Source organism: Haliotis rubra, unplaced genomic scaffold (assembly GCF_003918875.1).
Source record: "Haliotis rubra isolate DU_JTF1 unplaced genomic scaffold, ASM391887v1 Scf520, whole genome shotgun sequence".
NCBI classification, from domain to species: domain Eukaryota; kingdom Metazoa; phylum Mollusca; class Gastropoda; order Lepetellida; family Haliotidae; genus Haliotis; species Haliotis rubra.
This window is the reverse complement of record NW_025767214.1, coordinates 193794-208625: the sequence shown is the minus strand read 5'-3', so window position 1 is coordinate 208625 and position 14832 is coordinate 193794. Positions and strand designations below refer to the sequence as shown.

At 42.2% G+C, this 14832-nt stretch overlaps 1 pseudogene; it reads left to right on the top strand.

The window, feature by feature from the left end:
• Positions 1 to 1697: 1697 nt before the first annotated feature.
• Positions 1698 to 14832, top strand: part of LOC124252649 — a 32163-nt pseudogene continuing 19028 nt past the window's right edge.

Genomic DNA, 14832 nt, shown 5'->3' with positions numbered 1-14832 from the left:
TAGTTAGTTTTCTTTGGACAGAATATTATACATGTTGCAATGTTTAAAAAAATACAAACGGCACCTTACACTCCCTTCACAGACGAGTTCAATTCGCCTCACGCACCATGCCGGATTTCGCAGTGTCTTCCGCGGAAGGAAGGAGTTCGATTTTAATTCGGTTATGGTAGAATGGAGATAAACGTATTGTCTCTAAATTAATCATTTGAAACCTCACGCTACGCGTTCGGTTCCAAATGAAATTTAGAGACTATCAATTCTGCCTAACATTCATCTAATTTCCCAACACAGTACGTTTATCTCCTAGATATTGCTGAGTGTGGCGTAATACTAAACCCACTCACTCACACACTTATTCTCCAGTCAATGAATTCTACATTGTCTGGATGTAGATCGCAAGCGACAATATTGACTCGGTAACGATATCGCTGCTGAATTATAATTATTATATGATTATCACTGGTATGGCGATACATCCTCCGATACTGGACGACCCGTGAAGATCCGGGGTAGAATAGGTCTACAGCAACCCATGCTTGCCACAAAAGGCGACTATGCTTGTCGTAAGGGGCGACTAACGGGATCGGGTGGTCAAGCTCACTGGCTTGGTTGACAGATGTCATTGGTTCCCAATTGCGCAGACCGATGCTCATGCTGTTGATCACTGGATTGTCTGGTCCAGACTCGATTATTTACAGCCCGACGCCATATAGCTGGAATATTGCTGAGTGCGGCGTAAAACTAAGTTCACTCACTCACTCACTCTGATACTGGACAATGGGGTGAGTGAGTGAGTGTGTTTGGTTTTACGCCGCTTGTAGCAATATTCTAGCAATATCACGGGGAGGACACCAGAGATGAGGTTCATACATTGTACCCATGTGGGGAATCGAATCTGGGTCTTCGGCGTGACGAGCGAACGCTTTAACCATCAGGCTACCCCACCGCCCCCTGGACAATAGACACCTTACGAAACGCATTTGACGGATGTGTCCATCTTACTGTGACTATGTAACTCCGGGAACTCGTAGAGGCCAGACTGACCGCTGCGATTATCTTAAAGGCATACATCAGGAAATCAAAACCATGACAATTTGAATTCTTTTGATGTTTAGTATAAATAATTTAATCGAAAAAAACCTGTTTATAGAAATTATCGAAACAATGTTAGGCATTTCGTACTGGTATGATACGATTACATCGAAACCTTGTTGAACTGATTTTGACAAGATTTAAAAGGTTTAAGCCTTTAAGTTTTCAAAACGTCTTATGTAAGACATGTTCAGGGCTTTTCTAAAATCATTTACAAAATGACAATACGGCCCTATTTTTTACAAATGTGTTTTGCTTTCCTTTTGTTAGTTTTTGCATTGTTTAGTATGTTCCTTTTAATCATTTATTTTTCGGGGAGCGGGTAGGGAGTGTTTATGTCAGGCTAATATTTCATATGACTTTTATCAGGGGTAAAGGGACGGGCAAGGTTTCCCTAACAAGCCATACGGGACTTCGGGTTATCTCTCTGGGACATCAAATTAATTATTGTGTTGATAATGAATAGATGGTGTTCACATGAACAAATATTGTGCATTTTTTACTAGTTATTATTGTGTGGCTTTGTGGTTGCCACTCGTTGGTTTCTGAACGCTGCATCCGGGTCCCTAGCTCATGCAGCTCGTGATCCCGAGTGCTTGTAGGTCACATGATCTGTCCACTGCACATGTGCTTTTCCTGAACACAGGTGCATCTGTTCGTCATGCGGCAAAATTACCACCATACACTCCTAGAACAGGTTTGTTTGTTTTTGTATTTGTTTGTTTGTTTAACGCCGCACTCAGCAATATCCCAGCTAGGTGGTGTCGGTTGTAATAATTGGATCCAGTGATCAACAGCACTCAGAACATGTTGTTATTCACGAGTATACATGACGTTTGTCTCCTAATGGCCAAACAGACCAAATATGGATGTAAACAATATCTGATATCTCAAATACAGAAAATCGGGGAACCTGAGACGTGGTGATCGCAATGGATCATACCACGTCACTTTTGATGAGGTTTTTTAATCTGACCTTATTCTTTTAAACCAGTCCCAGAATACAAGCGTACATTTAAATGGAAGGATCTGTATATGTGTTAACCCTAGCAATAATAGAGTTTTACACTGTATAACCAACAGCCAACCCATTCAACCTGCTGCTGGTCGGTGTGGGTGCTTTATGTCATGGTGGGGCGGTTGGGTAGCCTGGTCGTTTAAGCGTCACGCTGAAGACCCGGGTTCGATTGCCCACATGGGTACAATGTGTGAAGTCCATTTCTCAGGTCGGGGAGAACCGCAAAACGACCTATAATAGTTAGATCGAGCTATAGTAGTTCAAACGAGCTATATGCCTATAGGTCGATCGAGCTATAATAGCACATAAATGGAAGAGGCCCTTTAACAACAACTTTCCGCACTGCGGTCATGGCATTGCTACACACGACTGGAATCGTCTTACCCATATGTGAAGCGACTTGCACCACAAACCCGAGCGTTTGTGATATATGAGCTACTCAACTACCTAACCCTATGGACAGTTACACTTGAGAGACAATATAACACACCTGAAAACTGAAAATATACCCCAAAACTTGGAGTCCCACTTCGCGAACAGCTGAACTTGACGATTGCATGACTTCCGGTTTGGAAATAGTACTCGTTACACGTGTATTTTTTGTTTTCCACTACCGTTAGACGAATAAACAAAAAAAAACTATGCAAGCCCAGTGTGGGACACATTTATCCGTCGCGCGAATTCTGAATCTGTTGCGTATTGATCAATAAATAAGGTCTATCCTTGTTTTGTATCGCATCTGGATGTGTTGTCACTCATTCACTCATTCCATGCAATACTGTTATCAATATGTTATAATAATGTGTAATGCACTGACATACGGGTCAATTCTTGCATTTTACCCATTCCCAAGGAGGTAGTGTTCAACAAATTGAGTGCAGATAGTACGTATTGAAAGAATACACATTCAATACATTTATGAACATGTTGTGAATGTGTTGTTCTTCAATATAAGTACTATCTGAACTCAATTTGTTGAACACTATTGCCTTGGCTTCGGATGCCATTGTGAATGGGTAAAATGAACGAATGTAGCCTGATGTAAGTGCATTACACATTATGGTGATTACCAATCCAGGGTAACATATATATATATTGCATGGAATGAGTGAATGTGACCAAATGACAAGTACTTCCGAAGAGTTGCAATGACCATACGACTAAATACACACACAATTTCACGACAACACATCCAGATGCGATACAAAACAAGGATAGACCTTATTTATTGATCAATACGCAACAGATTCAGAATTCGCGCGACGGATAAATGTGTCCCACACTGGGCTTGCATAGTTTTTTTGTTTATTCGTCTAACGGTAGTGGAAAACAAAAAATACACGTGTAACGAGTACTATTTCCAAACCGGAAGTCATGCAATCGTCAAGTTCAGCTGTTCGCGAAGTGGGACTCCAAGTTTTGGGGTATATTTTCAGTTTTCAGGTGTGTTATATTGTCTCTCAAGTGTAACTGTCCATAGGGTTAGGTAGTTTAGTAGCTCATATATCACAAACGCTCGGGTTTGTGGTGCAAGTCGCTTCACATATGGGTAAGACGATTCCAGTCGTGTGTAGCAATGCCATGACCGCAGTGCGGAAAGTTGTTCTTAAAGGGCCTCTTCCATTTATGTGCTATTATAGCTCGATCGACCTATAGGCATATAGCTCGTTTGAACTACTATAGCTCGATCTAACTATTATAGGTCGTTTATGCGTCTGTTCTCCCCGACCTGTAAATGCAATGGAGGCTATGTTTATGTATCTTGTGGCATATATTGCCACGATGACCTACAATTCAATGATTGATTGTTTAAGGTCAACTGACTGGATCCAGTTACAATAATTACTTTATACTTTAAGACTTAAAGACTGATGTAAGCATGTAAAGAGTTCGTAATTCGTAAAATAGGTAATGAAGAACTAAAGTGGTACACAATGAACACTTTCTTCCAAATTTACTGTGCATATGTAATAAGTATAAATATCATTCTGCCACAGCTGTTTTAAGCATGACTGGACATAACCACTCTCCATCTGAATGATGATTCTTGCCCTATTCAGACCCGTGAAGATCCGGGGTAGAATAGGTCTTCAGCAACCCATGCTTGCCACAAAAGGCGACTATGCTTATCGTAAGAGGCGACTAACGGGATCGGGTGGTCAGGCTCGCTGACTTGGTTGACACATGTCATCGGTTCCCAATTGCGCAGATCGATGCTCATGCTGTTGATCACTGGGTTGTCTGGTCCACACTGTTATTTACCGACTGCCGCCATATAGCTGGAATATTGCTGAGTGCGGCGTAAAACTAAACTCACTCACTCTTGCCCTATTCAAGCTGTGTTGCGAGCCGGAACTGTCTACAACACTGAAACATTACCACGGTATGTTGAAGATAACTAAAGACTGGAGTGTAATACGTCAATCAAAGAATAAAAGCCCCCACGACACACTCTGTACGCAGATCGGCGATATCATTTTCAAAATGCTCTTGTGTCAGATAGACAGACACTTTATTTCAGTAATGTAGGCCATTGACCCATAATACAACATAGTGCAAATATAAAGAATACATACATGCTGGATGTAGGATAACGATTGGAATACAGGGTCCATTAGTTGAGGGTTTACCTCTTAGTTTTAATACAGTGGAGAGGAATGTAGTTAATGTTTTTAGATAATTTATGGTGTTACAAGTAATTAAAAGCACAAATGTTTCAATTGTTGGAGGGTGGGTCTGGTGGGTTGTGAAACACGTATGTCTTACTTCAGAATATTTACCACAGATAAGTAGGACAAGGAGCTCATCTTCAACATAGTTTAAACCAACAGGGTGGTTTCAGAATAATTGGTTATGCCTCAAAACCATAAACCCTTACATTCTTGTCTAAGGAGAGAACAATCTTTACGTTCTTGTCCCAAGGGAGGGAACAGCCATCAACCTTCATGTTCTTATCTTTAGGGAGAGCAGAAGACCGAAGAGCGAGGGACGTGGGGAGGCAGGTTCGAGTTCCTACTATCCTGTGTGGGCTACGCTGTGGGGCTGGGCAACGTCTGGAGATTTCCCTACCTCTGCTACAGAAATGGAGGAGGTCAGTGTTAACGTTAAACCACGTACGTTTGAAAAACTTTGTAAACGACGAATGGAGAATAATTTCCTAAAACACTTTCCCTTTTACTTATGAAACATGAAACCTTTATCCGAGGGATAAAAACAGGGTTTACTCGTCCTTGCTTTCATGACATTTAACAACGATTCAGTGCTGATGTTAAATTAAACCAAAAGCAGTTTAAGAGAGACGAGGCCCTGCACGTCTTGCCATCTTTACTTCAAGTCGTTCAAACGACCCTTTGTTTTATTGAAATGTCAGTTATTAGATCTTGTGTCAATGATCACCTGATTACATAGAGCCAATGTCTTCATTACCCAATGGGTAGACCTAAGAAGGAACTGGAATACCGAAGTCCATAATTAAAACAACCTTTGCTCACGAAACATCTTAATTTGTTATTATTAGATTATTATGTTTCAGCCACGTTTCTTATCCCCTACGTCATCATGTTGGTGGTGGCTGGTCTGCCGTTATTCTTCCTGGAGCTGGCCGTCGGTCAGTTCGCCTCCGAGGGGCCGATCACAGTGTGGAAGGTCAGCCCTGCGTTCCATGGTATGTAGACATATTTTACATTCAGTAGTTTATAATTTTTAAGAAATGTTCGTTATGTCTGTTGGTGACCATCTTTGTCACATCAGCAGTATTACTTCATTAAAAGGCAGGGGCGGAGGGGTAGCCTAGGGGTTTGAGCGTTCTCTCGTCACGCCGAAGGCCCGGGTTCGATTCCCCATACGGGTACAATGTTTGAAGCCCATCCCCCTGTCCCCTGCCGTGATATTGCTGGAATATTGCTAAAAGCGGCGTAAAACCATACTCACTCACTCATTCATTAATTAAACGGTAGGTACAAAATAATGTGTACCTGGAGGAACCACCGTGGTCCAGTGGAGAATGTATCTCCGAAGAGAGTGGACGGACGGTGTTGGATCCTCGTCAGCGTCATGCCTAAAGACGTTAAAAGTTGGTACCCTGCCTGGTGCTCGGTGTTAACAAGCCGTCTCGGAGTCGGTATACTGCGTATCCATTCTCATACGCTTAAGTAACATATACATCCGAAAACTGTTCTCTTTGTATCATGTGAAAACTGACATCTGAGACCATGAAATACCTTGCAACACGAGGTCATGGATATGTTTTGGCACCCCTGCAAAGGTGTATAATGAACACTGGTAGACATGTTTCCGGAGTTGCTTCTCAAATTGAAACAGATAATCAATGAAATCGGAGAGAAACCTTGGTCTATAAATAACCGCACACGATCAATGAGAAATGTAAACTTGTATATTTTCCTTATCCTGACTCATGCTAATTATGCTTGTCTCCTTCCTCTTGCGAATGATAGTGGAACACTTGAAATCCCTTGAAGTTCCCATTTAAAAACGCGGACGTAAAATCACTCACCCAAGAGTAGCGTCCCTTTCCTCCCTTTGGCTCCCAAATGGTCACATGATCGGCCATATTTGTCACTCTCTCCTTCTTCGCCCTTGAGGACGGTTGTGAGAGCACCTGGGTCCCTATACGGCACATATCCTTTTATATTTTCGGACCTTACATCAAAATTATTGCTGTATACGGTTTTTAGGATTGTATTCTACATTACAGTTGGAAATATGATTTAAATTTTCCGTTGTTTGACATGTGTTTTCTTCATGTTGACATTTGATGAAAACTTGTATTCGTTGTAGGTACCGAGTGTCTGCGGCTGACCCTCATTTATTATGACCTAATGGCACTATTTCATGTTCTTTCAGCTCTCGCTGTAAGTCTTGTGTAAATTTAAATTCGGTTGAATTTAATAATTACCTTTTTTCCATCCATAGACGTGCTAAGGACTGGGTACGTAGGTATTCACAAGTCATGTCTAAATCGAGTGATTGCGCTGATAACAGTGTGTTAACCACTGCTGCAGATATTCATAATTCCAGTGAATTGAACGTTTCTCAGGAGCAGGTCAATGTACCAGGGGTGAACGGCGGAGGCCATAAGAGATCATCGTCTACTGAGCTGACCTCATCGCAGATGAAGAAGGCCAAATCTTCATCTTCGTAGAAGAAGAAGGCTACTACTATGAAGACTTCAGCGAAGTCTAACATCAGCTCTACACACAAGACGAGGTCTTTCTCTCCGGAAGAAGCAGACGTTTATGATGATCCACCCATCCTCATACCTGAAGTTACCATCGTCAGTAAGAAGACGAAGCCTGCTTCTACAGCTACATCGGCATTGGTATCAGCACAGACATTGACAGAAGACCTTCTATCAACGCAGACATCGGGTACCAGAGATAGCAGCAGCGTCAACTCTTCATGAGTGAAGCGAGCCTTAGATGACGTCTCTTCAGTATCAGATGCATCATCCCTGCAGCAGTGTCTTCAGACAACGCAGAACTTCAACCCGGGACTGTTCATGCAACAGTTTACAGACCAGATGCGCAGGATAAGGCTGCTATGAAGACCGCTACAACGTCTACTAGCCTGCATGAAGGCTTTACAGTCTCTCCACCACATCTGGATGAAGAGGGAAGCCTGCGCAAAGGCTCATGGACACGACGATCTTCCCCATCTGAAGTAGACGCCCCAGAGAGTTCTGCAGTCTCCACGCAGGAAGGAATCAAGGCGTTCTCCTGAACCCTACAGACGTCGCAGATATGAGTCATCTCCATCTGACTCTGACGCCCATCAAGAGCCTGCGTGACGGCACTCCTACAGAGGGGAAGCTACGTCCAGGAATCAACCATCGCGAAGGCCTAGAGAATTATCTCAAACCTCCAGGAAGGATACACGATCGCATTGGGATCACACACCTGCGCGAAACTCTTCATACAGATCATCCCATAAAGAGAGGGGAGATTACGTCAATCAGCCTTCGTGAAGGCTTAGAGAGATATCTCAAGACTCCAGGAGGAATACACGGTCACACCGTGAACGTTCACCAGCACGCAGCGCTACATACAGATCTACATACAGAGACTCACGTCATTATGGATCTTCAGATAGGGAAATGTCTAACTTCACTGTCTGAAGTTAGAAGTCTGGAGAATTCTACTAACGTCAGCTCAGCATAGCAGACCTTCATCAACTTGCGTGCAGGCACTCACGGGGAGGAATATATTCAGAGTCAGCATGTCCCGCCATTCAACGATAGCAGATTTTTCCTTCATCATACGGAGCCCTTCATGATACATCAGGGTTTGAGGTTACAAGAAGATAACACAACTGGACACTACAACTAGATGTTGGCTATGTTGGATCAACGCTTGGCTGAAAGAAGAGACACACACCTGAAGTAACGATGTCAAATAACATCCGATGAAACACTGAAGATGAAATTTCATTTCATGGGCTTTCAAGACAGGGACAGTTAACAGCATTGTCGCAGTTCCTCAGCGAGACATCGGTTACGCTCAACTTTACAGAACATCTGTATAAGATGACGACTGCAGTAAAGATTATAAGTTGAAGAATACAGTCACAACAAACAGGGAACAGTCTGCTTACATCGGTACTATGCGGCGAAGTTTTCGCGTGCTTCCACTCAGCCATCAAGACACGTGTTGCACAAGCCGAACAGAGGGGTTACGGACAAAGCCAAGTGTTAACGAAGAAATCAACAACTGCACAAAATTCTACGAGGATCATTTTCCTGCAACACCGGTGGCGTCACAGTCACGTGCCAGGAAGTCGTCTACAGTTGTAAACAACTCTTTCAACGTGGGAAAGGTTCCATTTCCAGTCCAGTTAGCAGGGTACAGCGTGGTTTGACTTTCTTCACGGGTCATAGATGACTTCCCCTGTCAGCAGATTTAATATTGGTTATCTGGGGACTTGCAGCGACAAGCGTGAGACGGTTTCTGCTTGCGGCAGCCAGTTGGCTATAAATAGACTTCACATCGATGGCAGTCCCAGTACATCATAGATTTTTGCTGATCTGGAGACAACGTATTATGCATCATCGCTGCACATTGTTCGGATTCTGGTGACAACATCTTCAGTAAATATTACCGGAAGAATGATGAGACAAGCTTCAAGCCATCATTCCAGAATTGATCATGTCTCCGCTTCCATGACGGACATGGCAAGGGCTCCTAGATCCACGTACCTACAACGTAGGACATGATTGCAGTAGATGGCTAGTAATCTCCTAATCGGAGTTGAAACCAAACCAAGATCGTCAATTTCTTGGAATATGGCTCATCACACCACAGAATCACACGGTCGTCCAAGAGGATCGTTGGGTCAAGATACAACATATGACATCTCAAGCAATGCTCTCTCCGTTAACACTATGTGCTTGGCTACTTACCTCAGCTCAAGACATGACTCGCAGAGGGAGACTACAGCTGCGCCCACTACAAATCATCCGTGACAGGGCGCGTTGTCTCGTCAGACATGTCAGAAGAGGACATTGCAGCCGAGCTTCATGATCAGGCTGTGACAGCTGTAAAACGTTTCACTGTCAAGAAAGAAGGCATCATAGGTGAAAACAAACACATATCTTTTGACGTTTTCTCGATCATCCTTACCTCAATCCATTAAAGCAGGATACTTTTAATATCGGAGTGGACGTATATCCCCAGTCCGCTCCGGTGTTATAAATGCCAGAAGTTTGGTCATGGGTCAAACTCTTGTCGTGGCTCTGTGATATGTCATCGATGTGGTGAGAGCCACGACAGCACAGACTGTGACAAGGAGTTTAAATGTGCTAACTGTCATGGCCCACATGGCGCTTCCTCAAAATCATGCCCTGTGTGGCAAAAGAGACCTCAATAATGAGATTGAAATGCGAGAAAAACATTTCTTACCTTGATGCCAAGAAACTTTTCCAAAATCAGAGCTCAGCTCCGCGTTGAATGTTTCATATTCTGCAGCAGTCACTCGCTCTGTGGCAACGTCCTCTGTTTGTTAGAGCGTCAGACAGACTTGACATGGGTCAAGTCTGGACAACCTAATGCTTCAACCTCAGTAATAAAACTACTACTCCAGTCACTCAGGCTACGTCTGCCTCTCTCAGACTGAGAAACAGCCTGAGATACAATCTAAAACTGTAAACAAACAGCCAGCCTCAGGCAATACATCAAAAGGGAAAAAGGGAAAAATTAAACAGAAAAGAGACACCTTCCGTCCCTTCACCTTCAGAGCTTCCTCTAGAGAACCCCTTTGGACCTCTTGACATGGAGGTCACACTGTCCTCACAGGACAAGCGGAGGAATAGCTCCTCCTCCAATTCACGAGTGAGATCTCCAATTGAGCCACCATAATGACTCAATTGTCTAATATAATTCAGTGGAATTGCAGAGGACTGAAGAATAACTTCAATGAAATACAATTACTCATTCAAGATCTTTTCAACCATCAGCATTATAAAGTCTTCAAGAGACATACCTTAAAAACACTGATACCTTTAATTTAAGACGGTTTAGTGACTATCACCCTTCTCCCTCCAGGCGATAAAGCTACTGGAGGTGCCTCCATTTTGGTACACCAGGAGTGTCATTCATAGTCCTGTCACTTTACATACGGATCTTCAAACTGTTGCTGTGCGTCTCACTCTGCACATTGCTCTGACATTGTGTAGCTTTGTATATACCTCAAATATTCAAATATCAACAATCCGATCTTCAAAAAATCTGTTTGATCAACTTCCGAAGCCATGTCTCATCATGGGCGATCTCTGAACGGTCACAACCCGCTTTGGGGAAGTGACCATATTAATACTAAAGGTAAAATCCTTTGAGGAATTTATTTCCGATAATCACCTGTGTATATATAACGATGGTTCTCCCACTTATCTACATCCAGCTACGGGAACATATTCTTCCCTGGATCTGTCAATTGCCGACTCCAGCCTGTATAATGAATTTCAATGGGTGGTCCATGATGACCTATGTGGGAGTGATCACTTCCCCACCATTCTCAAAACAGTCAACCCTGGTGATGATCCACCTTTATCGAGAAGAAACTTTGCCAGGGCTGACTGGTCCTTATACGAGACTCTGTGTGCTGAACAATTAACTCATGATCGGTTTAGGAACAGTGAAGATCCTATTCAGTCGTTTTCTGATATCCTTAATGGCATTGTTGACAAAACAATTCCTCAGTCCTCTGCGGTTCCACATATTCGTAAACCATGGTTCAATAACGAATGTAAACAGGCCAGAAAGTGTAGGAAGAAAGCAGAAAAATATTTTCGCCGACATCCTACTGTCCATAATTTAGATAAATTTAAAATGTTAAATGCCAAGGCGCGACGCAGTTTTAAACAGAATTAGCGTCAGTCTTGGCGAAACTATGTTTCCAAAATAAATTCTCGAACACCGATGTCAAAGGTGTGGAACATGATACAAAGAATAAAGGGCAAAGGTTCCAAATCTACCGTTCATCATTTAAAGGACGGTGATAATTTGTTAACTGATAAGGCTGACATTGCTAATAAGCTTGGTGAAACTCTCGCCAAACATTCGTCTTCGTCCACTATGTCCCTGAGTTTCAGAAACATCAGAAACAACAGGAGAAGAAAAGAATAAATTTTACATCAGACAATGGAGAAGACTACAATGAATTATTTTCAATGCATGAGTTACGTACTGCCCTTGAGCAAGCTCATGATATTAGCCACAGGGGCTGATAATATACACTATCAGCTCTTGGAAACATTTACCGGAATCATGTTTGGAAACTCTTCTAAATATTTTGACAATATGGACTTCAGGGAATTTCCCTTCGTATGTAATGCCATTGTAGTCCCTATACTAAAGTTCCTGGCCGGGATCATACTGATCCGTCTAATTACAGACCAATTTCTTTAACGAGTTGTGTCTGTAAAACCATGGAACGAATAGTAAATAATCGATTAACATGGTATCTTGAAACCAACAACCTAATAACAAATATTCAATGTGGTTTCAGAAAAAAATCGTAGTACCATTGATCATTTGGTACGATTAGAATCCTTTGTCAAAATGCAATAGTTAATAACCAACATGCAGTATCGCTATTCTTTGATCTCGAGAAAGCGTACGATACCACTTGGAAGCATGGCATTTTAAAGGATTTACATGATTTTGGTTTAAGGGTCGATTACCTCTTTTATATCACAGTTTTTAAAAGACAGGCAATTTCAGGTGCGAGTGGGTTCTACCCTGTCTGACCATTACAATCAGGATCAGGGTGTCCCACAAGGCAGTATTTTGTCTGTCACTTTATTTAGCATTAAGATCAACAGTTTATCCAAGGTCTTAAACGATTCCATTGATGGATCACTTTTGTGGATGATTTTAACATTTCTTTGTCGTGGTAAGAATATGCATACTATTGAACGGCAACTGCAGTTGTGTTTAAATAAAATAAATAAATGGTGTCTTGAAAACGGCTTTAAATTTTCTAAATCAAAAACAAATTGCCTACACTTCTGTAGAAAATATAAGCCTCATAAAGACCCAGAACTGTTTTTAAATGGCACTCCCATCAAAGTTGTAAAAGAGGCCAAATTCTTGGGTCTGATTTTCGACTCTCATTTAACCTTTCTTCCGCATATTAAATCCCTAAAAACTAAATGCCTGAAGGCACTCGATTTATTGAAAGTCGTGTCTAATTCAAGGTGGGGAGGGGATCAAGCTACGCTCCTACACCTTTACAGATCACTTGTCCGCTCGAAGCTTGATTACGGCTCTATCGTATATGGTGGGGCCTGTAAAAGCAACCTCAAACTACTTGATTCTATCCATCACCAGGGTCTAAGACTTTGTCTTGGGTCTTTCAGAACCTCTCCCATTGACAGTCTCTACGTTGAGGCCGATGAGCCATCTTTAAAACTTCGCCGTATCAAATTGTCCCTACAATATATCACAAAGTTATATTCTAATGAATCCAATCCTGCTCACACTTGCGTTTTTTTAATCCCATTTATGAGGATTTTGTATAATAAAAACCTTCACTTGTCCCACCTCTTGGGATAAGAATCCAACAATATATTTCTGCTGCTGACATTGAGTTGGAGAATATATCTCCTTCTCGTCTTCTTTCTTCTCCTCCTTATAAATTGGTTAGGCCACAAGTCGACCTAACACTCACTAAATTTTAAAAAATCAGAAACTAATGACTTACAATATAAACAAGAATATAATCAATTAAAAAGTAAATATAATACATATAAATCCTTATTTACAGATGGGTCCAAGGATGGTGGCACGGTTGCTTGTGCTCACCGTCATTAAGGTCCCGAACAATATCTTCCAGATTACCCAATGACAGTTCAATTTTCACAGCTGAAGCAAACGCAATCCTAACAGCTCTCAAATATATAAATAGACACCCTAAATATAAACAATACATAATCTTTTCTGACTCTCTGTCTTGCCTTCAGGCGATTAAAAATATTTCTTGTAAACATCCACTTTTAATAGAAATTATAGAATTATATAATGATCTTGCAACTGGCCAATGCGACATCGTCCTCTGTTGGTTACCCAGTCACGTTGGTATTTCTGGGAATACAATGGCCGATCTTGCTGCAAAGGTAGCACTCAACAAATCTGTGACACCACTTCTTATTCCTTACTCTGATTACAAAGCAAGCATTCGAACCTACATCCGTGATCTGATGCAGAAGAAGTGGGACACCCAAGTAGGTATAAATAAATTACATGCAATAAAACCCTATATTGGTTACACCTACTTGGGTTGTCAGTCCAGATTTGAAGAGGTCATCATGCGACGATGTCGTATTGGCCACACTAGATATACTCATGAGTACCTATTGAAAGGTGAGGATCCTCCGTTTATATCCCTTGTGATGAAAGAATCACGGTCAAGCATGTCCTGCTTGACTGTGTTGAATATTCCATCACACACTACAAATATTTGTAGTCTTGATCCGCTGATACTACCGGACAGCCTGAAACCATAACTCCTATGGTGGACTCGGAAGTCGAATGTTTGCAGAAGAACCTTTTTGTCAGAGCTCGTTTGCAACACTCATCTCTACATAGATGCATTGCTACAAGGATGGTGTGCCCACTTCGACAACGAAGTGGCAGCAGGGAAGTGGTCGAGTCAGGATCAGAGTCTGCACATCAAGTTGTTGGAGATGAAAGCAGTGATCAATGCTTTACAACACTGGTCCAGCATACTAATGACCGCAAGACTCATGATCAACACGGACAACTCCACAGTGGCATTCTACATCAACAAGGATCAACAAGATCAATAAGTCTGCTACAACTCAGCTTTCTCCTGTTCAGCATCGTCGACGACCTGAACATCTACATGAAGGCAGGCCACATTCCAGGAGCAAAGAATGTCATAGCAGACGCCCTATCTCGTCCACTACAACCATCTCCAACGGAGTGGATGTTACACCCAGAAGCGTTCCGGTTCGTCATACAGACAATAGGATCTCCACTGGTAGACCTGTTTGCAACAAAGTTTAACAAGCAACTACCAACATTCGTCTCTCCGATTCCAGATCCTCAGGCATGGGCAACAGATGCTTTAAGCATCTCACGTGAAGGACTAAATGCTTATGCGTTTCCACCTCCAGCACTACTACCACAAGTAATACAGAAAATAAGCAGATGACAACGCTGCAACTGATTTTGGTTGCGCCCTATTGG